Here is a 24,409-nt window from a genome sequence, read left to right as displayed (position 1 = left end):
GGCTGGGCATGGTGGTGCACACCTGTAATCGCAGCACTTGGGAGGCTGAGGCAGAGGAGGATCGCTGTGAGTTTGAGACCAGCCTGGGCTACATAGTGAGTTCCAGGTCAGTCTCAACTATGCAGTGAGACCCTGTCTCAAACAAACAAACAAAACAATGAAAAATAACTCTCTTCAAACAGGGCCACAAGAACCCCAATTTCTAAAGCAGGGGATCTTAATAGGAGGGCAATTATGCCACCAGGCAACATCAAGATATAGCTGCTTGCTACAACAGAGGGAAAGTTTGTTGTAGAAGCCAAGGATGCTGCTTAACATTAATGCCCTGTGATGTACAGGACCATTTCCCTAGCAACAAAGAATTAGCTGGGCTAAATGGTCAATAGTTTCAAAGTTAGGAAATCCAGTCTTGAGGAAATCCTTCAGAAATAGAATTCAAATCTTGAGCAGAAAGAAGAAATCCAGCATCGGCTTCCACAACAGGCAGCAAAAATACCCAGCTCATAAAAATGTTTTGGGTTAAAAAATCATTTTATATACATATATGTGGATGTATAATATACATATAATACTCATACATATACACATCTGTCCACACTCCCACATACTTATATGCGTTTAGCTATATGAACGCTCATTCTCCTATTGCCAGCAGCAGGAATAACATACAACTTATAAAAGCTGCTGGGCAATTAATATATGCATTTTGAACTCAATGGATTAAAGATGATCTTCATGGGAGACGACAGTTTCACGCTCTTAGTGTCACTGACTTCGTTTGGCATATGTACAGAGAAGAGAGGAAAAGCACCTTTCCCTCAGAAGATAAACTCATGGTTCCCTTACTAGCCCATGCAGAAACCTGTAATTCTGCTAGATTTGTCTTGTTTTTTCTCCAGACATTTCCATTCTCTGCCAACATCACTATTTCTCAAAGCATGCTTGTTTTTCCTGTTATTTCTCTTGATAGTTCACATTGTGTAATTCCATGAGAAAAAAGGAAATATCCTAAAATATTCCAGAGGAAGAAAATTTCAACTAATGTTTATGGATGGGGAAGAAGTGAGATAGAAGGAAGCAACATTTTAATGACTTTTATTAGTTTTGCTAGGATTAATCACAAAACAGTTTTTTTATCTCTGCTATTGATGAAAACATTTATAAAATTTGATGATGTACTTTATCCTATTATTAGGATAAATATCACTGGATCTTTGATGACTCCCAGGAATATTAGATTGCATTGTCATTTATTGCTGTAGAATATACAGCACCAAGAAGATAATTTGATATTAATTTCAAGAATCTTACAGCTGGAAGTTGCCTGAGAGGCCCTTTATAGTAACAGGCCTGGATGAATACAGATACACTTCCAAAACTTGAAAATCTGACCTTTCTAGATTTGAACAATGTCACCTGTTATGTAAACTATATCAGTTCTGCCTCTGGCCAACAGATGGCAGTAGTGATTACTAGTGACATTGCCATTGGGGAACCAATTGACTTCTGAATGACCTTTTAAGGCTGGATTCCCAGTTCTGGCTGCGCATTAGAATCAAATAAGGCTTTAAAAACTGATGCCTGGACCCCACCACCAGACGGGTCACAATGCCTGTAGGGTGGAACCCAATCAGTACTGACACCCTCCCGAAGAGCCACGCCCAAAAGGGCAACAAGCCAGTAAATTCAAGGGCAAATGGAAGAGTTTCCATATTCTAAACCCTTAAAAGAGGTTATCTTTTGAAGCATGAGGTTTCATGGGTGTAAATGATTCTTACAGGTTTGTACTGATTGAGGGTTTTATTTTATTATTATTATTATTGTTATTTTTTTTTTGTACTGGAGATTGAACTTGGGACCTTGTGCTTGTGAGGCAGGTGGTAGAACCACTCAGCTACATCCCCAGGCTCTAGGGTTTTCAAATTTTTAGCTTTAGAAGTTAAAAGGAGCTATTTTTATTACTTTTATATAAACAGATAAAATAGGAAATTATGTGTGGAAGATAAAAACAACAGGAAAAGAGTTACTATTCATAATACATAAAGATTCTTAAAAATGGAGACAAAGCTCAGTAAAGATGTGAGCAGAAGATAGAACCAGAAAATTCAGAGAAAGGGGAAAGCAAGGAAGCAGGACCTGTGTATAAGAAATAAATATGCCAATATAATTAGGTCTGGGAGATGCAAATTAAGTCTTTTTGTTTTTGTTGTTGTTGTTGTTGTTGTTGTTTTATCAGCTTTAATTGAGTTAGGGATACAGTACAGTTACATTCATTGTTGGGATCTTGTACCTCTACATGACAAGTCTTGATTCTCAGTTGTTGTTTTTTTTGAGACAGGGTCTCATTATGTAGTTGAGACTGACCTGGAACTCACTGTGTAGTCCAGGCTGGTCTTGAACTCCCAGAGATCCTCCTGCCTCAGCCTCCCGAGTGGTGGGATTACAGGCGTGCGCCACCATGCCCGGCTTGCAAATTAAGTCTTCAGAGATCTTTAATCTTACCAGATTCCTCTGACTAATCTTCTTTTTTTTTTTTTTTTTTTGTGGTACCGGGGATTGAACTCGGGTCCTTGCGCTTGCAAGGCAGGCCACCGAACCGCTGAGCTAAATCCCTGGCCTCTCTGACTAATCTTTTAATCTTCACTTGTAAAGAATTTTCTATATGCCACTGGTCTAGGTTTTATAACTAGCAATATATTTAAGGTCATTACAGTTGTTTGATACAGCAGATATTCATGTCATCCTGCTTTTACAGATGAAAGCAACCTAGACATAGAGTGGCACTGAGTCTTAGAGCACACAACTAGCACCGGCTGGAGCTGAGCTGGGTACTCAGGCGTCGTGCCCAAGACAATCCTTACCACTGTACGTACGCTGCTGCCTCTCCACCGAACGGGTAAAAAGTAACACAAGTGAGCGCATGATCCCATCCTGGAGATGGCATGACTAATGCTCATTTGCTAGCAGGAATATAAGTTGCATGAAGATTTTCACAAGTAGCTGTTGAAGTGAAAATAATATCTATATTTTAAAATTTAATTTTAAAAGAGTTTTTATTAGTACTTGTTTGCAGTATATTGCATTTACAGTCCTCATGTGGTCCATCTTAATTTTGTCATCTCCTCTCCCTTCCCCTCCTTCCATCTCTCGATCCCCTTTCTCATCTGAGAAAGATCAATATCCTTACTTTCTATTATCTATATTTTATTTTGCTCTTTATTTATACTTTGGGTTTTTCATGTGACAGAAACCATGTAATATTTAAACTTGTGCCTGATGTATTTCACTTAACATTATGGTTTCAGGTTCAACTTTCTTTATGGTCATATCCCATTAGGCATAGATACCAAATATTTAATCCATTCATCCGGTGAATTTTCCTTTAATATAAACAATCCTATACAAATTGAAATGTAACACTAAATGTTCGAGGGCACTCATTGTAGCCGTGTTTGTTGCAATTATATTAGCTCAAAATCTAGAAACAACTCAAATGTCTATCAACAGAGAAAATAATTCAATAAATTATGGAATACCTGTACTTTATAATACCTACATTTCAAAGGTACATTGACCAAGAAAGATGTTTATATTACTGAATAATGTTTACAGTATACATTCAGTTTCAGAAAAAAACAAAATGGAATCACATACATTCACACACACATATATATGCATATATGCAGAGAAATGCTGAAAGGTATAGAAACACACCTAACAAACTAGTAACATTAGCTACCTTGAATATGAGGTCACAGTGTAGTATTATTTGACTTGCTATGAACATGTACTATTTTTGTAATGTAGGGAAGTCATCACGTCTAATGCTTTGCCAGGGCAGGATTCTTAAAATTCTTCAGTCTGGCGTATGGTCCCAGCTACTAGGAAGGCTGAGGCAGGAGGATTGCCTGAGCACATGCATTTAAGATAAGCCTGGAAGCAACCTAGTGAGATTGTATCTAATAAAATATTTTTTACCTTGTACTGGATTCTTCCTAGGAAAACTTAAGCAGCAGTAATTAGCCCAACTCATCATTCTTGTGATGAGCTTTTCTGAAATGTCTACCTGTCAGTTCCCTAGGTTGACAAAAATCAGGCCATTCCTTTCCTCTTTATAATTGTCCTTTGGATATCTGAGGACATCTCTCAAAGTGCCCCACTTCCCTTGAATAAACGATGCCTCCAATCTTAACACTTTAGTCATGGTCAGGAACCTTTGGCCTCTACCGATGCTTTGCTTTATAAGCTGAGACTAGTTCACAACAGAAGAAGAAGGTAGGTGCTTTCTGCTTATATAGCTTGAAACATTTACTTTCATAATAATCCACATCATATTGTCACCTAAAATTTCTGAGCCTTAAAAAAAAAAAAGATTAATGCCAAGTCAAATCTCTCCTACACTATTGACTGCCAAAGTTGAGTTGTAATTTTCTAACCTTTCCTCTCTGGGATCTATCCCTCTCTCTTAACAATAAAATGCAAATATAGGGAGTGCTGTATATGACCATGGGACTTTGTGGGCCAAAGCTCATCAGCTGTGGGCTCGGGATAATTGTTTTTTTGCCTGAAAAAGGCCAGTCAGAAGACGGAGATGAGCCAATGACAGGATTCTGAAGTCTGGCTTGAGCACACCTTACATCTCTCTTCCCCACGACAGGGCTGAATTTGAACGTCATTAATCCTGAAAAGGAACTTGCTTCATAGAGTAAACGGGGGAGCAGTAACTCCAGAGAGGAAAGTTTGCTAGTTCCAAGGGGAGACTGCAGGAATAGCAAAGACCAGAGGAAGAGGCATGGGGTGAGGAAGAGAAATGAGTATCTAAAAAAAGCAGCAGAAATAGGGCTGTGTAGAGAAAAAGGACGGCCTAGCCCTGGAAAGAGTGACATATGGGAGAAAAAGGCGGTGAGGGGAAGGAATATTCTACTCTAGACTCTTTAGATTTCAAGAAACAGGAATCTCTCAAATTTATTAAACAAAACAAACAAACCCTGAAACAAAAACGAAAGGATGACTGTAGGATTAAAAAAAAACACACCAAAAAACAGATTATCAACACTGGAGTGGAGCATGTGAGACGTAACAGAGACTGCACAACATGTTAGGGTCGTGGTGGGAAAGTATTCTTTGTCTCTTTCTTTTTCTTTGCCTCTTTCCCTTCCTTCTTTCTAGTACTGAAGATTGAACTCAAAGCCTTAGGATAGAGCTACATACTCAGTAACACACGATTTTTGAGACCAGATCTCACCAAGTGCTAAATTCCCCAGACTGGGCTCAAACTTGGAATCCTCATGCCTCAGACTCCCAAGGTACTAGGATTACAGGCATGCACCATCCAGCCCAGCTCCGCCTGGTTCCTAAACTGTTTCTGTCTGCATATCTGGCTCGTTCTCTGCTTCTACTGATGACTTCATTGTGGCCTCCAGTGTGTCACTCCAGCCCTGACAATATCACACATTCATCTCAAGTGCTCTGTGCTATCAGAAAGGACAGCAGCACAGTTTGTAATAGCTAAAACTTGGAAACAGCCCGTTTGCCCATCAGTTGGAAACTGGATAAAGAAGATGTGGCTTTTCTATAAAATGGAATACTACTCAGCCACGAAGAATGAGAAATTAGATTCATTCATAGGAAATTGGATACATATTGAGGATATACTCCTAAGTGAAATAAATAAGTCACACGTATAAATATCGAATAGTTTCTCTGGTGTGAATAAACTATAATCGTACATAAGATCCTAATGAGATAATTGACAATGTGAAATAGGAAGAAAAGGGCTAATGGTGTAGGGAAAGTGGGAAGGGTGGGGGAAAGGTACTAAGGGAAAAGGAAAAAATATGAGAAAATGAAACAAAATGGAAATAAAGTATTTGTAAATAGGGAGGGGAGGAGGGGGTGAAGGGAGGGCAGGGACAGGGGGAAAAATGAGAACCAAGACCTGTCAAGTAAAGGTACAGGATCCCAGTAATGAATGTAACTGTACCGTATACCTAAAATGTACCAATAAACTCAATGAGAAAAAAAAAAAAAAAAAAACCCAAAAAAGAAAGGAAGGCAGGAGACAGCAAGGAGAGAAACCAAGGAAGGAGAAGGAGGAGCCCGGCCCCTCTGACAGGTCTTTTCCTTGCTCCGTGGATGTGCCACATGCATAATCATCTGCACACTCTGTGGTGGGCGTTGCCCTGTCCACCCCACTCTGCACTTCCCCTCCCCCGTGTCCGCCCTGGCCCCGCCTGCTCCAGTCAGTAGAGCGCTCCTCTCCCTCAGCCCCGCATGGACCCGGTTGAGGGGAGCACAGTCTGACAGCTTTAAGAGTCCTGAAGAAAACGATGCATTCTCCGGCTTCCTTCTTTAATCTGGCACGATTCCTCCAGGAATCATTTTCTAACTTGAGTTCCTAGTGCTTTAATTTAGACTTTAACAGTCTCTCGTTCAAGGGAAGCAGAGCACAATTGGTCACTATTCCCTGGATGGAAATTTTATTTTGTTTGCAATGCTGTTATAATTGCCTTTCAATCTTCTTCAGGCAATGAACCCGTTTATTTAACTCTCCCTCACAATATTCTTCCACCTTCCTGCCAGTCTTAGAAGTCCTACGAGCCCTCCTCAAGTAATCTTTCTTTTTTTTTTCGCAGTGCTGGGGATTGAACCCAGAGCCTCATGCATGTCAAGCAAGCGCACCACCACTGAACGCTAGCCTCACTCCATCTTTTAAAAACCAGACTGTTAAACTGTGGTAAATGGTCAGACCATATTCAAATAGTCTATCTTGAATGGCATAGTTAGGTAATCACTTCTTCAGTAACCACACTTCTTGGGGTGACCGATGCCTGGTCTTGTTTGCATGAACCTTCTTCACTAAGACCCTGACAACTTTCCTTGCACAGCTTTGCTCTGGCCGTGTCGCCACACCCCGCGGGGATAGGCAGCAGCACTCTGCTGTGTCCCTCCCGAACTCTGCAGCCCATCTCTGTGCCCTTCAAGTTTGCAAGGTTGCCTCCCCTCCGTGCTCATTTTGGACTTGTTCTTTACCCTCTGGGTTTGTGAAACGAAAGCCCATTGCATGGGGGGCGGGGCGGGGAGCTGGCAGAGATAGAGGGTTCTTTTTCCTAGGACTATAAACTCCATAATTTTTTTTCTCGCTGAAGGGAGGAATATGGATTACTCTCTCCAGCAGCCAAAGCAGAGGATCTCCTTTTAAAAACCAGGAGGGTCTGAGGCTAACAGAAAGGAAAGGAAGGGAAAACTAATCATACAGAGAGAAAAGAGGACGAATGTGGAGTTCATCTGAAATCAGTGTAGTTGAACATCAAATTACTATACTTGACTTCTACCTATTTCATATTCAGGTGAGTGTTTATTTTGCTTTTAATCTATAAATAATAATCATATACCGAGTTACATCACATATGTATTTATTATGTGAATTCAACCATATGTGTTTTGCATGAAACAGAAAAAAGCAAGAGGGAAACACATTTAAATCATGTTGACCTATTGCAACTGCATCCCATTAAATGAGTAGAGGCCCCCAAATGGGGATAAGACGGAGGTGGGCAGAGAATCTTCTCTTCTAAAGGTGGGGGGGGGTCATGTGCTGAGCATCTGGTGCTGGTATGGTTGAAAGGGCTGTGCTTTTCATAAATGGGTTTCCATACTTTTTGTAGAGCTTTATACATTTTTCGATTCAATATACTCATATTACAAACTTTTTTTTTTTTGGTACCGGGGATTGAACTTGGGTCCTTGAGCTTGCAAGGCAGGTGGCGGAACCACTGAGCTAAATCCCCTGCCCCCATACCACATACTATTTTGTGTAGCTTATTAAAGCCAGGAAGGATTTATGGGGCTTTTAAAAGGGTATTTTGGACCAAACCTAATTCACACTTCATTGGATGACTTTGGATCTCACATCTGTAAAACTGACTTGCACTGGGTCCTTTTCTAAATACCTACTGGGCCCCACACACTTTACAGGTCCTACCTCCTTTATATATACCCCAATTCCTTCATGGTCGATACTATAAATATTTTATAGACTTCCGGGGACTGAGGCTCTGAGGTTATATGACATTAAGTCATGAAGTAATTTAGTTAAAACCAGCAGAGCTAGGATTGGTGAAGTAATTTTACCTTGGGTAGAAAGAGGACTTACGGACTATCTAAATCTTTAAAGATGATTTTCAAGAGGAAAAAAGGTTGGCTTCTCTCTATAATAAGTTCAACGTCAGAAATATAACCAAAAAAGCACATCTACAAATTTATGACAACTGTATTTTCTTTCAGGCTGCGATTTAGCATAAACAACATTTATAAGCAGGCAAAAATTCAGGGAACACAGTACTTATGAGTCCCTACTAAACATAAACTACCATCCATGGTGGTAGCCCCTGGACTCTGTTGTTTTCTACTGCCTTTCTAGCCCATAGGGCATTATACTCAGTAGATACTCAGAAAATGGTTTTTGAATGAATGCAAAAAGCTACGTAAAAGAAAGAAAATTGATATTTTTTTCTCATCAGATAAAATGCTCATTTCCCCCTCTGAAGTATTTCCTTAAGTTTTTAAAGTTTAAACAGATATATAAAAACATAAAAATTGTACATAATAATGGGACATTTTCAGTTCTAAACTGGCTTTTCATTAGAATAATTTGAAACTTCTTAAAGAAAAATAGAAAATACAGGTTTTAAGACCTTTGAGTTTTTAACTTAGCTGGTCTGGGGTAGCATTAGGTACACTGATTTTTTTTTTTAATTTCCCAAGTAAATGAGGGGAAATTAGAATGGTGCTTACTAGATCTGTCTTTTTAGTAATCACCTCCAACTTTTACCTATTTTAACTGTACTGTTATTTAATATTTTCTTCAAACAAATCTACTTTTTAATCTAAATTTATTTTCATAGGGAAATTCACATTACTGCAAAAAGTGGAAGACCAGTCTTTGGTGAATTTCCAAAAAAGAAAAAAGTTATAAAAATAAATACATTGAAAAAGTTGTGCTTGAACTCTAGCTAGATATGGTCACCTGGAGAGTCGGAGAGCTTAAAGCTAGCTCTCAGATCTAAACAAATGAAGATTGGTAAGTGCGAGGAGAGGGCTTTAAAATGTCATCAAAGATCTGGGGCTTGACATCACTGGAATGACTTTACAAAGAAGCGTGAAGGGAATAACTCCCTCAATTTTGTGATGCAAGATTGCACAGAATGGTTCTTGTGCCTACAGCAACACATATCCAAGACTGGGCAACACAGTGATGTGTGAATGTAACCAGCACGGGGCCCAGTGTGGGTCAGGGGGTTCACAAGGGAGAGTTCAAGTATTTACAGAGCCTGTACTTTCCATTAGTAAAATACTGGGTGTCTCTGTCTTCAGGTCGCCTATGCTATTTCTTATAGCATCTCATAATCGGGGCCCGATAAATGGTTAGTCTGAAGAGTTATTTGAGTGAACAACTACAGCTGGGTTTCCCAGCTGGACGTTGCATCTTCTGCCTAACACGTGGCTTCATCTTTCAAATCCGAAGCACAGACTGCGTCTTTATTGCTTGCTTCTTACAATCTCAATAGTACACAATACTTTCTGGGGGCTTGCTGTGTGTCACCCTGTCAAGTACACTGCTTGCTCGGTCTCCTCTAACCCTTGGAAGCACTTATCAGGCAGATGCTGTGAGGGACAGTTTACTTAGTTTCTCAGAGGAGACCCAGGCACTGCTCTGTTAGCGGGTATCAGCCTCCCAGGGAGCTCAGGACACACACTCTGTTTAGCTGAGGGCTGAATGCCTGCTCTGGCTTCCCTTCCTTCTATTGTTATCACCAGCAATTTCCTCACCCTGATGTGATCACAAGAGGAACGTGTGGTTCCGGAAGTGTTTGCACCACTTCTGTAAAGAGGAAAATGCTGAGGACCAGAAGGCAGCAGGTACAGATGAGGACAGTTGGACTGAGAATGAAGCTAAATGATAAGCGAAACACAGAGAGAGAATAAAAAGATTTCACTGGGGGTTAAGGAAAAGATAATAACAATACAGCTTTCTTAAACACAAAAGGAAGGATGTAAGTGGTGAAAGAAGAAGCCAGGTTGATGGAGCTTGGCAGGAGGTAATTTATTGATCAACAAGTTAAGAATGCCAAAGAGAAAGACACAGGGAAAGAAAATTATTTGCTGCAGTGTGCACAATGGGAGACATCCAAGGCGGCAGAAGGAGACATAAATTTCTCAGGGAAAGAAAATTGTGAAATAAGATTCTGGTCTTCAAGACAAAGCATGGGCTTTGATATTGAACAAGGATCAAACCACACAATTGGATGTAACACGGCCAGACACCTGAGGCTGTTTGGGGTATAGGAGACGGGGCCTCCTTCCTCAGTCTTGAGTAGGGGGCTCAGAGAAGGGGCTCAGAGGCGTTCTGTGGATTCTCCCAGAGAAAGGGGGTGGGCTCCTGAAGTGGAGAGAAAGGATAAGCCTCACAGAGCTACTGCTGGAAATGGAAGGTGCCTTCATAGGTACAGAAAAGGTGAGCAGGGTTTGTCCACGCAGAGACTAAAGATTTCTAATCTACTACAAGAGTGGAAACCAGAAGCCGAAACTGAGATGAATAAGTCCAGTGCAGAGAATGGAAACCTTGTTATAGTTTAGCATGTCCACAGATAAAAGTAGCAGACAACCTTCTCTCCTATATAAGCAGCGCATGTAGCCATTCAATGTGAGTGTTCACAGGACACTTCTTGTCAGTTTCCAAGTTTTCTGGGACTCTAACTCAACACTCTCCCAACTATTTATTTATCTCCATCATGAGAACTCTCTAGTTTAAAAAGACGTTTTATTCTGGATATATTTATAGGAATGTAATTTTTTTGTCTTGAATTTTAGAAAATGAGATAAACCTAGGTCTTAAGTTACTGTGCCAAACATAGTAAGATACTTTTACTTTTTAAGACTGCAGATTTAGGCAAGCTAAGTTTACAGACTGTTTAGAATTTCAAACTCTCAACATACACGGTGCCTGCAAATGCTCATTTTTTTTTTTTTCTCCCAGAGAAGGGATCTATGCCGATAAAGCTCATCTGCCTGGTCTGTGGCTTTTATACTTTTGGGTAATTGTCAAGGATTATGCAAAGGCACAGTGTTTTTATCAAACAGAAATATAGAACAATCTAATACCTGGGGAATCTAATACCTCTACCTGATAATTTGGTCTGGCATATTGATTTTCCAGAATCTGTCTGACTGCAGATACTGGCAGGCTGACTTTTGTATAAAGCAGTCCAATTAAGAGGGAAATTTCTGGAAAGACCATTTGAGCGACCTATATGTGAATTTGCAAATGTTAGGAATGCTGAAAGAAAAAAATAAGATTCTTTTCTTAGTGATAAAGGGAAGGAGAAAATATCAAGAGAACTTTGTTTTTATTTAATGAAAAGTGACCAACTCAGAATGTTTTCACTGCTCCTAGAAAACAGAGATAGAAACTCTAATACCTGGCAGTGGATCAGACTTAGGGAAAAACTCTGACTCATGAGAGAAGTCTGCATTTTTGATGATTGATAGTAGAGAGGCTGAGACAGAGAATCTAAAGAAAGATTTGCAACTGGAGTCCTGAGGTGACTTTCCACAGCTTTCCAGGTAACAATTATTGCCATCATCCTGGAAGGAGGCCACTCACATGACACCTGGCTGAAGCCGCTTCCCTGTGAGGAAGTTACACCTAAGAACACCTTATCTACACCTCCACCCTGTGAGAAGGTGAATATTTACTGGTTCATCAAAACCAGGTATTATGGTTAGGAACCTATTTATCTCAGTTTATCCACAGAGATTCAAATGGATTTATTTTCTTTTACTGTATTATCTGCACTTACAGAATTTGAAGACTCTCTAATGAGAATTTTCTTTTGGCCAATGCTATGAATGTTCATTCAAGAATCTTTTTTTTTTTTTTCTTCTGGTATTGAGAATTGAACCCACAGCCTTAACACTGAGCTAAATCCTCAGCCCATTTTGTTTTATTTTTAAAACAGGATCTTGCTATGTTCTTAAATTGCTAACATGGTGATTGAACTTGTTATCTTCCTGCTTTAATCTCTCAAAGAGCTGGGATTACAGGCACGTGCTACCATGCCAGGCTTCATTAAAGAGTTTTAACTGTTGGAATTCATATGTGTTAGACAAACAATCTCTGGTCATATGACCAGTTTAGAAGTCCCTTCTCTCTAAGAGTACATTCCATCCAAAAGCAGCCATTGGAGTCTCTCAGTTATCTATTTATTTGAGCTTTCCTTATTCCCACCTTGGTGCTAGGTACCTGTTACTCAATGGTTCATGCTAAAAGCCAGGCCCTGTGTTAGCAGCTTTTTTTTTTTTTTTCCCTGATTACAAGTGCTATGAGGTGGAGATTTTAAACATATTATACCCACTTTATTGATGATGAAATGGCTACTTTGCAAGCTTAATTACATAAAAGATCCACCTCCATAAAAAGGCAGAATTGGGATTTTAATCCAGAGCTGCGACTCCAAAGCTCTTGCTACTCTCCACTCTCTCGCAGAATGGTCCTACCTGTGGGCTTGCCTTCTTGACTGGAGAACAAGTGGAAATAAGTGTGCCCCACACTGCTCCTGGTGATGAGAATACTTGGCTCACACGTTTTGAACAAATAGGCAATTATTTTAAGTATTGATGTGACTCATTCTTTCAGCATCCACACTTCTCTCTGTACTGTCTCGACTCATATTTTGATTGACATAAAATATTTTGCACTTATCTTCTGGGCTGTAAAGAATTTTAAGCGGCAGCTGATGCACTGGGACTGTTTTGTAATTTTGAGGATGTGCTTCCCTTTAAAATACACCACTGTGGGAAAGTAAAAGGGGTCCTCATTCTTGGCAGCAGGAATGTATGCGCGGCACAAACTCATGGTTCTTTTGCAATGTGAGTTATCTCTTGCCAAACTGCCTCCTCAGACTGCTGACTATCCTGGAGAAGGAACCATTCTCTTCCCAGTGTTGTCCACCCTTTCTAGAGGATCCCAGGAAAAGCACAAGACTTAGTGTTTCTTGCTATTTGCTGCATAAGTTAGTGTTTTACTAAGTCTGGAATATCCTAGGCTTTCACATTCTGCAAACTACTTAGTATACGGCAATAAGAATTAGAGCCCCACCCAATCAATTTAGGCTTCTAATTCTTTACTGAACATCTTTTTGACTTGTCTTTTTCAGTTTTAGTTGTCTGTGCCTAGAAATACCCTGCTATCCTAGACTGGGGGATAACAACTTGCCACAGTTGGCTTACCTTGGAGACTCTTGCGTAGCGAATGAAGGAAAAGAAAATGGTAATAATAACAACCATGATTATGATGGTGATTACACAATAGGGAAATCTAGGATCAAAAACATAAGAAGCACAGTACCAAACATGCTCCCCCTTTGGAGTCTGGGAAAGCTCTCATGGCTGTTATTGTTAGATTAGCAGTGAAAGCTGTTAGTAAATGCCAGAGAAATAAATTCCCCCTTCCTGGAGCCAGTGGGCATTTATCTCTGTCGTTCCTCTGGGCATGGAGCTCTGTTTTCTTTGCATGGATAGCAGAGCAAATCCCGCTTTGCATGAAAGTGGGAGCTTTTCTATGGCTCTGCACTACCAACCAACCTCAGTCACTGCTTCCTCTCTTTGGCCCGATGCTTGCCTGGAAGATTGAGGTAATGATTTATATGTTGTAAGCAGTCCTGACAGGTGCACTCTATCTTGGCTTCCTCCATCCCCAAGACTAATCGGAAGCTTATCTTTTCCTTTGTGTAATAGGGATCTGTCAGGTTCTATGACCCTCCAAACAATTCAATCACTCATGGGTAGATTCACCTTGGAGGGAGGACGCCTTGATATTGGAGGAACTCAGTGGAGGCCGCAGCTTGACAGGTATCAAAACAGTGGCAGTGAGGGGTCTAGAGGCCAGCATAGTAAAACTGACAGAATACCGCTTGCTTCCTAAATTTAAACACTTCATTGCCAGCAGAAACTATCTAGGACTGTCCAGGTTGTCCTCGTAGCATGCATCCTGTCTTGGGTATAGAACATTTAAGTATCTGAGCAGAGAAAGCTGTTTCAAAAAATGACATGCAGAGTGGACAGGGCTTGTGCTGCTTTTGGGAAAAAGGCAAGATGTCCTCTGATGCTTAATGTGGTCTGGCCCTAACCTTCCTTGTCACCGGCATCTTGCTGGTACCACAAGCCTCGTATGCTCTGCCTCCAGCCTCTCTAACCCTCCATCCATCCTGTATTTTCTTGTGCTACTTTTCACTTAGGACTTGGGCTATGGTACATCTTCTGCCTAGAATGCTCTTTCTTTTCCCCTAATCCCTACTTCAGCTCAAGTATTAACTGCTTAGGAAATTATTTTCTGCTCTCCCTGAATGGATCAAATATCTCCATCATTTGCCCTTAGGAATATACCATGCACCTCTCCTCTGCATGTCCTGTGATAGTGTCATTTAACATTGAAAGCATTTGGAGTATTCTGTTTGCAACTAAAGGAGACTGAAAGTCCTGAGAGAGTAGGGATCCATGACTTTCATGTTTGCTGCTATAACTCCAGGGCCTACATAGTGTCGAGCTTATGCAGTAGTTACTCAACAAGTGTTTATGGAATTAATGGAAAAAATGAATAGCAAGAAACCAAGGTAGCCTATACTCTTAAGAGGTTTGGACATTAAGTAGGGCAAAGGTATCTATAATCAGGACTGGTGTCTCAGTCATCGATAGGTCCACCAGCATTAATAATCTTACAATGACCAGCAAAAATAGCACCCAAATGTGGCTTTCTTTTACCATTTCTATCTCAATACCCAACCATGGAAGTCGACTCTTACTGTGTCGTCTGGTAATCTTATATCTCCCATGCAGGATGCTTTTTGCAGGTGTTTTTTGAATTTGGAGAGCAAATGACTAAAAAGCTTTCAGAAGTTTCTCAATATGAGTGTTTGGATGAAGTTTTCACCTTGGGTATGGGTGATTGACATCAAATAGACAGTGTCTGTACTTAAATACTTAAAAAGAATAAGAGAAAGTCTGGTCATAGTGCAAAAGAAGAAACTGTTGAGAATGAACTCAGGCAGTTTCTAAGTACAAAGTAGGATTAATTATGATGTCAAGTATAGGTCACACAATTAGTATTGTCACATTTTAAATAAGAACTCAAAACTCACCGGATGCTACCCAATGAGAACAGGGTGTAACTACATGGATGGACTCTTCTTTTTATAAATGGCAGGTGAGATAGAAGCAACATTAGACAGAGGGTTTTAGATTGGTTAATGGAAAATTTTTACTTCAGGAAGTCTCTGAAAAATAGGATAAAGCCTCTACTGTATCTGATGGTTAAAAACCCTTGCTACTGGGAGTCACGGACAACAAAGAGTCAGTGATGAACTGGGGTTCTGCCCCTTGCTAGTGGATTGACTGTGTCCAAATTGCTTCCTCCATATTGGGCACAATTTCCTCATCACAGTTCTCAGTGCGTGGGGATAGGGTAAAAATTAAACAAGGAAATATACAATGTGGTACATTGTCAGGAAACGGGAGGTTCTCAGTTGATGATAATAAAGTTGAATATCAAGAGGGATATTTTATTAAGGATTTTTTTACCATCAGATGATTCTGTGACTAAGAGCAGAGTGAAAATGCTGCCAGAGGGTAATTCTTGTTCACTTACTCAATTCTTTCAGCCCTTATTTTCCACAGTGAGGTCTACAGTTGTGCTACTCAAAGAAACAGATCAGTGTGCTACTTGCTAGTGGTCCATGACAAGATAAAGGAACTCAAACCAGAATTAGTGCATGGCTGCCTCCACTGAGGAAAGTCTTTTCGTGAAAAGAGAAGTGTCAGCTGAGCCACACAGTTGCTTAGTGACACAGGTAATTCACATTCTGGTACAAGTTCATGGACCAGCGTGGGCCAAGGACCACATTTTGAATAGAATGCTATAAACATAAATAAAAAAAAAAAAGTGCCTCAGAATCACACGTTTGGTAGAAAACACTGTGCTGTTTGTCAAATACTTTTCTTGGAAAGTGCACAGTAACGTACTGAAGGATTTCCCAGGAACGTTGAAGTGAATGAATTTATTTAAATAGGCTAGAGTTTCCCACAATACTTGAGCAGGAAGCCTTTGTATGTGTGCCACTGCTTTTAATGTTATGCTGATAAGGAAAATCAAGCCTGTCTGATCACAGCAAAACATTTATGAGAGTGTGACCCACTCCTCTCCATACAAACTCACACATCCCACAGTTTTCAGGTAGAAAATTTCTTTTCGTGTAGCTCAGTTATTCTAAGTAACCCAGCAAATGAAATGCATTTCCTGTTGAAAATGTCTTTCACACGAACCTACCCTTACAAAAGTTTTTCTCTGCATGCCTTCTTGTTTTTATGCTCCTAACAAAGTATCTTACTTCCTACGGACGTATTTAAACATCCTTTTCTCTGGTAAGGACTGGTATTTAATTGCTTCCATCACTGTGTCAACGGAAGCTTGGTTTGCAGCATACGAGGATCAAAGTAGTCCTGTCCTCTATTGGACTTGATTCCAAATCCATTTGTGTTATTTTCTACAGAAATCTTATTGTAATGATCAGAGGCTCTCAAAGACCTCTCATGATTTCAGATTAATTCTTTGTGTAACCCAGTAGCAAAAAAAGGACATGGGCAGATACTTCTGACCTTCTGTGAAGAAAGCCAAGCTGCAAAACAAACGAAAGTCAGGTCTGGGCTTTGTTCACATGCCCAAGTTTGTCAAGCAATGTAGTGCTCAGGTCCATGTGCCACACATGCCTGTGTGAGCACAAGCAAATTTCAGGAGCTGGAGACTCACCCCTCCCCCAAGCAACAGTGGCTGGGATCTGACGTGGGGACAGTGTCTTTCCCATTATACTCTGGATTCAGATAATTTCACCTGAATGATGCACAAAATGGAGATGCCTCTATCATGAATCATTCATTTATGCCAAGATTGTCTACTTCTATAAGTATACAGAGAAGCCTTTAAATGAAAACATAGGAGAAGCACATTAATAAATTGCCTTTTGAGCAAAAACCCACTTAGATCACCGTGAATTAGGTTTTAGAGAGTGTTAGGCACCTTACTTAAAACCTGAAAGAGGCCCGAAAGAGGCCAGTAGCCTGCCCTGTGCAGCTAACCCCTCCCATGTCCCTGGAATCCAGATCACTTAGTGACCAAGGATAATAAAACTCAACCGACCATTGCCTGGAGTAATGTCCAGCCTCTGACTATGGAATCTCAAATAGTACCGCAGGCTCTGGAAGAATACAGATTTATTTTCTCTTGTCTAATGCCTTTTTGTTTTTTTTTTTTTTTTTTTTTTTTTTTTGACACTGGTGGACATGTCAGCAACCCACTGCCACTGAATGTCATTTATTAGTTCCTATCACATTTGAGAAGCCATGAACCGCTTCCAAAGGGCTTGGGAGCAAGAGACAAAGAGTACTTGATCCTAAACCAGGTATAAGATTTGCTTATATTTACATTCATGTTGGATCGAATTACTACATGGTAAATACAGTATAACAGAGGCACCTCTGAGATGAAAAACATATTTTCCTGCCAATGGATTTGTTCTGAACCCAATACAACTTAGGAGATCCAGTACAAACACAGGCTCATAAAGCATAGTGAATCGCTGGTCCTCATGTGTATATATAGTACTATTTTGAACTTTTCAGTATATTTGTCAGGTTTTCCTGAAACTCCTGGTCTCCAGGTGAAAGGCAGCATGGGATGGAAGAAAAGAAGGGTAATAATATGCATAGAACATCTGTTGAGGACAAGGCACTATGCTAGCCACTTCAAGTCCCTTTATTTTATCAGACTGACTTCTACAAGAACACAGTTATTTCCATGTTATAGAAAATGGGTGCAATCTGGTCAGAGATCTAACCCTTGTCTGGAGACTCTTAGAGCAGAGTGTTAAGAGCACAGACTTCAGAATCAGGCTAGAGCTGATTAAAAAATAGGACTGCCACTTAACTAGCTGTAGACTGGGGCAAGTTGTTTCAAGTCTTGCAATCAAATGCCCTTACCTATAAAATGGGAAAAATGACACTACCTACCATATGGGCCTGCTATCAAGGTACAGTGAGATGGGCTTGCAACTTGCCTACCAGAAGGTCTGGCACATAGCACGTACTTAGTAAATGTCTGCAGTATTGTTACTGTTATAATATAGCACCCTGGACATGAGGTGGGCTATCTCTACAGTGTACGAGAGGTGAGAGGAGGAGAGTTTGAGTTATAGAAGATATTAACAGCTCACAATCACTCACAGCCAGGGTCACCCTAGGAGATCAATCTAAATCAAGTCATTTACTTAGTACAAAGTCAATCACATTTTGATAGTAATGTTGCCCTCAGACTGATGTATAAAGGAACTTGAGGGAGAAAGAAGGGAAGAGGAAAAAAGGTATGGTTTAAGAAAATCAAATCAGAACTGCATGGGACACAGTGGAGAAATATGGGCAGATGCCTAGGCCCTCATGCTTCATGTGATTTAAGTGTTCCGAGTCTGATGACCATTCAGGTTTGGAAGTCATGACCTGGTTCCATGTACCTTTCTAGTCTGTTTTCTTCCAAACAAAACAGGAATCCATCTGTGCCCAAGGCAGCTTCTATGGTCTGCTTGGCAAGTTTTTCTCTGGCCCATGCTTACTCATGCATTCCAGTTTACACTGAATTTTCAGAGGTACATGTACCAGGCACTCTCTCTTGTTTGTTTGTTTCTTTTTGGTACTGGGGATTGAACTCAGGCCCTTGCACTTGCGAGGCAGGTGGCTGAACCACTGAGTCAAATCTCTGGTTTGTTTTTTTGAGACAGGGTCTCACTATGTAGTTGTGACTGACCTGGAACTCACTAGCCCAGGCTGGTCTTGAACTCACAGTGATCTTCCTGCCCCAGCCTCCTGAGTGCTGGGATTACAGGCATGAGCCATGACCACGATGTCTGAAGCCCGGATAGGCACTCTATTTTAATTCCAGAGATAAGAGTAGTAGCATGGATTGTAAAATTATAAAGATAGGAACTCAAGCCCAATAACCACTCTTTACCGTCCTTGACCTTAGGTAAATTCTTTAACCTCTCTGGCTTCAGGTTCCACAGCCCTGAAGTGAAGAGTGCATCAGTGCCTACACTATGAGTTTATCCTAAAGACTGAATTAGCCAGCCTGTGCAAGGTGCTCCTGTAACACGGCAAATGCTTGATAAACGTTAGTTGCTCTTATAATTGCAACTGAATTAGGTCCTTTTGCTAACACTGAACACAACCAACACTGTCTCCCCAAACACCAGCCACAGAAATTAGCCAACAAGCAGAATGAAAACATCCACAACCCTCATCCAAATGGGCAAAATGTGTCCAAATGCAGGGCCTGTCTGCAGGCTGGTGCCTGAGGTTCCTGTGGAGTGTTTTCTGATCCCATAACGGAAACCCTGTGACACAGACAGATACAATCAGATAATGATGGCAATCAATAATGATAACAGAATTATTATTTATTTTCATAAACACAGAGAATGTGCGTCCTACTGAGTTACACACATCACATGCCAGTATTCACTTCCGCGGCAGTCAATCAATGAGAGATCTCAATATCTACCCACCGAGGCAGGAGGGAGAAGAGGGAGTGGAGGTTGAGAAATTACTCGCACCAGAGTGACACATTCACAAAGTTAATCTAATCCAGGGGGGCCATCCGGGTGCCATTGCAAGCCTGTGAATATGGAACAGGCTTGATTGATTTTTCACCGCAGTAGCTAAACATTCCATTGTTATTTGCAACAAATATCAGGAAAAGGGAAGATGAAACCATGAAAGCATTTTATATTAAGCCCCCAGAGCAGCTATAAATCAGAACATGAAGGCTAAAAAAAATTAAAACTGGTTAGAGAAAGGCTGTATCTCTGTCCTAAGAGGCCTCAGTTATCAAAGAATAAACCCAAAGTTAAAATTTGGGGCAGTGAAAGCTGATTCTGACTCCACCAGTAATTTGCTCTGCAACTGGCCTGGAGTGAGTGTCACCGCATGGTCACTACAGAGCCAGCAAGGAAACCTAAAGTCTGTGGGCAGAGGGCTTGATCCCTAGCTGTGCCTTTCCAGCTGTGTGGCCTGGGCCTGGATGAGACCCCTGACTCTCAGAACCTCTGCAGTGCCCCTTATAAGTGGAACCACCACTGCATTAGGAAGGACCACTCCGACCTGTAGGTCCTGCTGGCCTGCTAATCTCCTGCAGAGCACCCGTGGAGCCCCCAGCCGGAAAGCCCCTCTACTCCTCAAGATGCACCTTGACAAGTGCTTCCTGACACCATACCTCCCCTTCTCCACGCTTCCTCTGAACTTCCATGGGATCCCCGTGTGCTGTTTCCGGGACTCATACCCTCATCCAGTGTTTCTTCACCTGCAGAGTAACCCATGGATTTCCTTGTCACAGCTGTCCTTTCATAGAGTCCACTCAGATCTTCTAAACTAGAACCCTTAGTGATGAGGCCAGAGAATGCATTTTGGGAAGCACACTGGGTAGTCGTGGGCACACTGCAGATTAACAGTCACCACTTAAATTAATTTCATATGACAGTTGTGCACAGCTTGTCTTCCCCTTGCCCTTTCGGACAGGATTTCATTAATCTTTGAAAGATCAACTTTGTAGTACATGCTTAGTCCAGTACCTGTCACGTACCAGAGAGTCCATAAGTGGTATTACAACAAAGTTCTATGACTGTGAGGCATGCTATCACTCTTACCACCATCTAAATTGAGGTCATGTCACAAACAGTCCTTCATAATGTAAAGGACAGGAGCTCAAGGGTCAGACAGATCTGTGCTTCATTTATAGATCTACTGCTTACTATCTTCAAGGTCTGAAGTCAGTATTCATTTCTCTGCACCTCTGTTTCACATCTCTAAAATGGGCAGGATGCCTTAAGCCACAAGATTGTGATAAAGGGTTGTAATATATATATATATATATATATATGTATATGTGTATATATATATGTGTGTGTGTGTGTGTGTGTATACACACACACCACACACACACACACACACACACACACACACACACACACACACACACACACACACACACACACACACACACAAACACACACACAGGACCTTTCCAGCTGTAGTGTCTCACCAACCCCACCTGGGATACCCCCTTCCAGCCCAAAATGCTCCTGCTTGGGGAGTAATCTGATTAACCATCTCTCTGCAAACAGATCAGGTAGGTAAAGTGGTTATTTCATGGAATGGATTGCTCTTCGGGGAAAAGAAAAAAAACTCGTTCTTTTTTAGTCAGTATGCCCAATCCCATGATCTGCTAGCAATAATCTTCAGAAGCGCCCCTTCAGGAGCCACGACTGGTAAATGCTCATGTCTGTTTGCCACAGTGTCCTAGATTGACTAAGGGGTGTTCACACTGCCACCAATAAGAGGAAGAGGTAATTCTCTAGACTCCCAAGAATGCACATGCCCTGAGCTCAGAGGACAGAGGCAGGAGGCACCTGTTTGGAAACAATGTCATTCAACTGGTCCTGTAAGAAACGGTGCACTGTTGTATACCTATTCCATGGCACAAAAACCTTAGCAGCTTTAACTCCTCACACTCTACTCCTCAAAAATCAAGCTCATATGTTAAGAAAGCTTTGATAACAAGTTCTGAGAGACACAAATCAATACATAATTCATTTGCTCTGTGATCACAAATAACATTTACCCGGAAAACAAACGTTACAGAAAATAAACTTTGGGATCAAATGGACCAGGTCTGAATCCCAGCGCTGCCATTCTGTAGCCATGAGATTTTGGGCAAGCCTCCAGGTCACTCTAAAACTCAGCTTCTGCTTCTGTGTACTACATTCATCTGAGAAACAGCTGCTGAGTGCAACTGTCTAGGTGCTAGGGCTACAGTGTCTCTGCTTTCATGGAGCTTCCATTTTGCTGGGGGAGGAGGAGAGGCTGTCAATGAATAAATAGTACATTAGGTCATAAGAGCTAAGACAAAAGGGCAGGGTTAGGAACAGTGAATGGGAGAGACTATTTTTCTACCAGGTACACCAAGCAGGCCTCTCTGATCAGGTAGTAGGTGCAAGAACTGCCATGAAATGAGGACAATGGCTTTAGAGAACCCAGAGGGAACAGCAGAACTTCCTTGAGAAGGACAATGAGGATGCAATGATATAAGGCAATAAAATCCAGCAACTAACACACAGTAAACAATCAATAAACAGTGGCTATCATTATAATTATTGCAATCATTATTTGTTAGCTGGAAGGGGTATTTGGATAAAATCCATTAGAAAAGCTGAACACATTAGATTTCCTTCATCTTTGGGGAAACAGGTCATGACACATTGCAGCTTAGGTGCTCACATGTTTAAGACTGTATTTATAACAGGTTAAAAAAAAATCAAAGTTCATCCCAGTCTATGTTCCCAGGGCACCAGCAGCCAATCAGAATGAGGAAAATAATGCCTCTAGGCTCATCCCTCAGGGAGTAACTGAGGGTGATTTCTCACCACCAGGCTCCTGACTCAGGCCGAAGTCACCTGAACACTAGTCCTGTTGCCTAGAAAGGACTCTGAGGGCCTGCTTCTCTTGGGTACTGGGAGGTGGGTAAGGAGGGCATGGAGCATCTTGCTGCATGGAGCTGGAGATGACGTCAAGATCTTTGTTTTTCCATTCTGGGGTCAGGGCCTACAAACTCAAAGAGTTGATGAAAGTGTGTGTGTGTGCGCGTGCGTGCGTGCATGAGTGCGTGTGTGTGTGTGTGTGTGTGTGTGTGTGTTTCCAGGTAGGTGGGGGAGAAGAGAAGGAGAGAGCACCTCCTCTGACCTAGAATAATAATGTCACTAATTATTAAGAAAACCATTTAAGAGAGCCTTAGCTTTTCCTTTTTAGTCCTAGTCCCAGAATAATCAATCAAAAGATACCAGTCAAGTCACTTTCCTTCACTGAGCTGCTTTGAATCTTAAGGGCCCAGGTACCAGCTCATGGTGTCAGGCTCAGCCCTGCACAGTCTTGGGCACTTGACTAGTCTCTGGGAGGCTTATCTGCTAACTGGGTAGCTCAGCAGTTTAACTGCAGTCCCTGAGGTGACCAAGGTAGGTGAGGCGAACAGCATGGTGGAAGGGATAGAGCAAATGCTCATAAATACCAGGCACCCGTATTTTCACCTGCCAAATACTTGTACTGCCCTCCTCATTGTCTGTCCTAAAGATGAATTAAGGTAAGAAAATATTTGTGATGTCAATGGTGGTTTACAACCACGAGGCATTATTAAATTATGTTGGTTATTACTTTGAATGTTATGATAATGAGCAATGGGTGTAGTTTTCATAGAAATGCTTCTCAGAGGCTCTTTGGGTAACAAGTGATTAGATGCAAAAGGATATCTTCCACGAAATAAAAATAGCCACATTCTTGCTTTGAAAAAGCTGAGCCTCTCAGAGCTGAAAGAGAACAGGTTCATTACACAGTGTGGATTAATTAGCTGTCAGGTATTATTAAATGCTCTCACTCTCAAGACCAGCACAGAACTGGATGCCATGAAAGTGAGTGAGAGGTAATCATACTATACAGAGGGTGGGGGGGGGAGACACAGTTGCTGGCAATGCAAATTTAAGAGCAGTGCATGTTAGTAAATTATAGTCTGATTAATATTACATCGACTCATTCTCTCTTTGGAGCCATTGTTCTGAATCTATGGTTTTCAGGGTTGCCTGATTGTTTTCTTCTTCTACCACTGGGATCAAAGAGAAAGGAAGGCTGGCCTTTTCACAATTTGCACAGAAAGAGAGAATGCTGGGGTGTGGATGTCTATATTGAAATACAGAGTATTTGAAAGCCTAGGAAAGGAAAGGAGGCAGAATCAGGTATGGATAAAATAATTTTAAGGCAGCTACATCTCCCAGATTGGTATAATAACTGTAATATAGCCGAGAAACAACAGGGGGGCCTAACAATGTCAATTCCAAGGGGCCTTAGGGATGGTAGCGTCCAATGACCACAGACTGTCATGTGCCTCAGCCACATACTTGTGTTGAAAATGCAGATTCCTACAGAAGATCCTAATAAGATTACTGACATTGAGAAATGGGAAGAAAGAAGCTAAAGGTGCAGGGAAGGTGGGATGGGCAGGGGAAGGGTAAAAAGGGAAAAGAAAAAAATGTGAGATAATGAAAAGATGGAAATAAAGTGTTTGTAGATGGGGAGGGGAGGAGGGGGTGAAGGGAGGGAAGGGACAAGGGGAAAAAATGAGAACCAAGACCTGTCATGTAGAGGTACAAGATCCCAACAATGAATGTAACTGTACTGTATCCCTAAAATGTACCATTAACTCAAGTAAAACTGA

At 41.2% G+C, this 24,409-nt stretch overlaps 1 protein-coding gene and 1 long non-coding RNA gene across 8 annotated transcripts in view; one reads left to right on the top strand and one right to left on the bottom strand.

The window, feature by feature from the left end:
- Positions 1-24,409, bottom strand: part of Ppp2r2b (protein phosphatase 2 regulatory subunit Bbeta) — a 508,455-nt gene that overhangs the window by 62,334 nt on the left and 421,712 nt on the right. The gene's annotated exons all lie outside the window — the stretch shown is intronic.
- LOC104864236 lies at positions 1,550-6,713 on the top strand. The gene is made up of 3 exons (XR_780796.3): positions 1,550-1,780; positions 2,756-2,865; positions 6,636-6,713. It is a non-coding gene; the product is annotated as an uncharacterized LOC104864236 (long non-coding RNA).

This window comes from Fukomys damarensis, unplaced genomic scaffold (genome assembly GCF_012274545.1).
Source record: "Fukomys damarensis isolate Sample0158 unplaced genomic scaffold, DMR_v1.0_HiC HiC_scaffold_3, whole genome shotgun sequence".
Classification (NCBI taxonomy): domain Eukaryota; kingdom Metazoa; phylum Chordata; class Mammalia; order Rodentia; family Bathyergidae; genus Fukomys; species Fukomys damarensis.
This window is presented reverse-complemented; position numbering and strand designations above follow the sequence as displayed.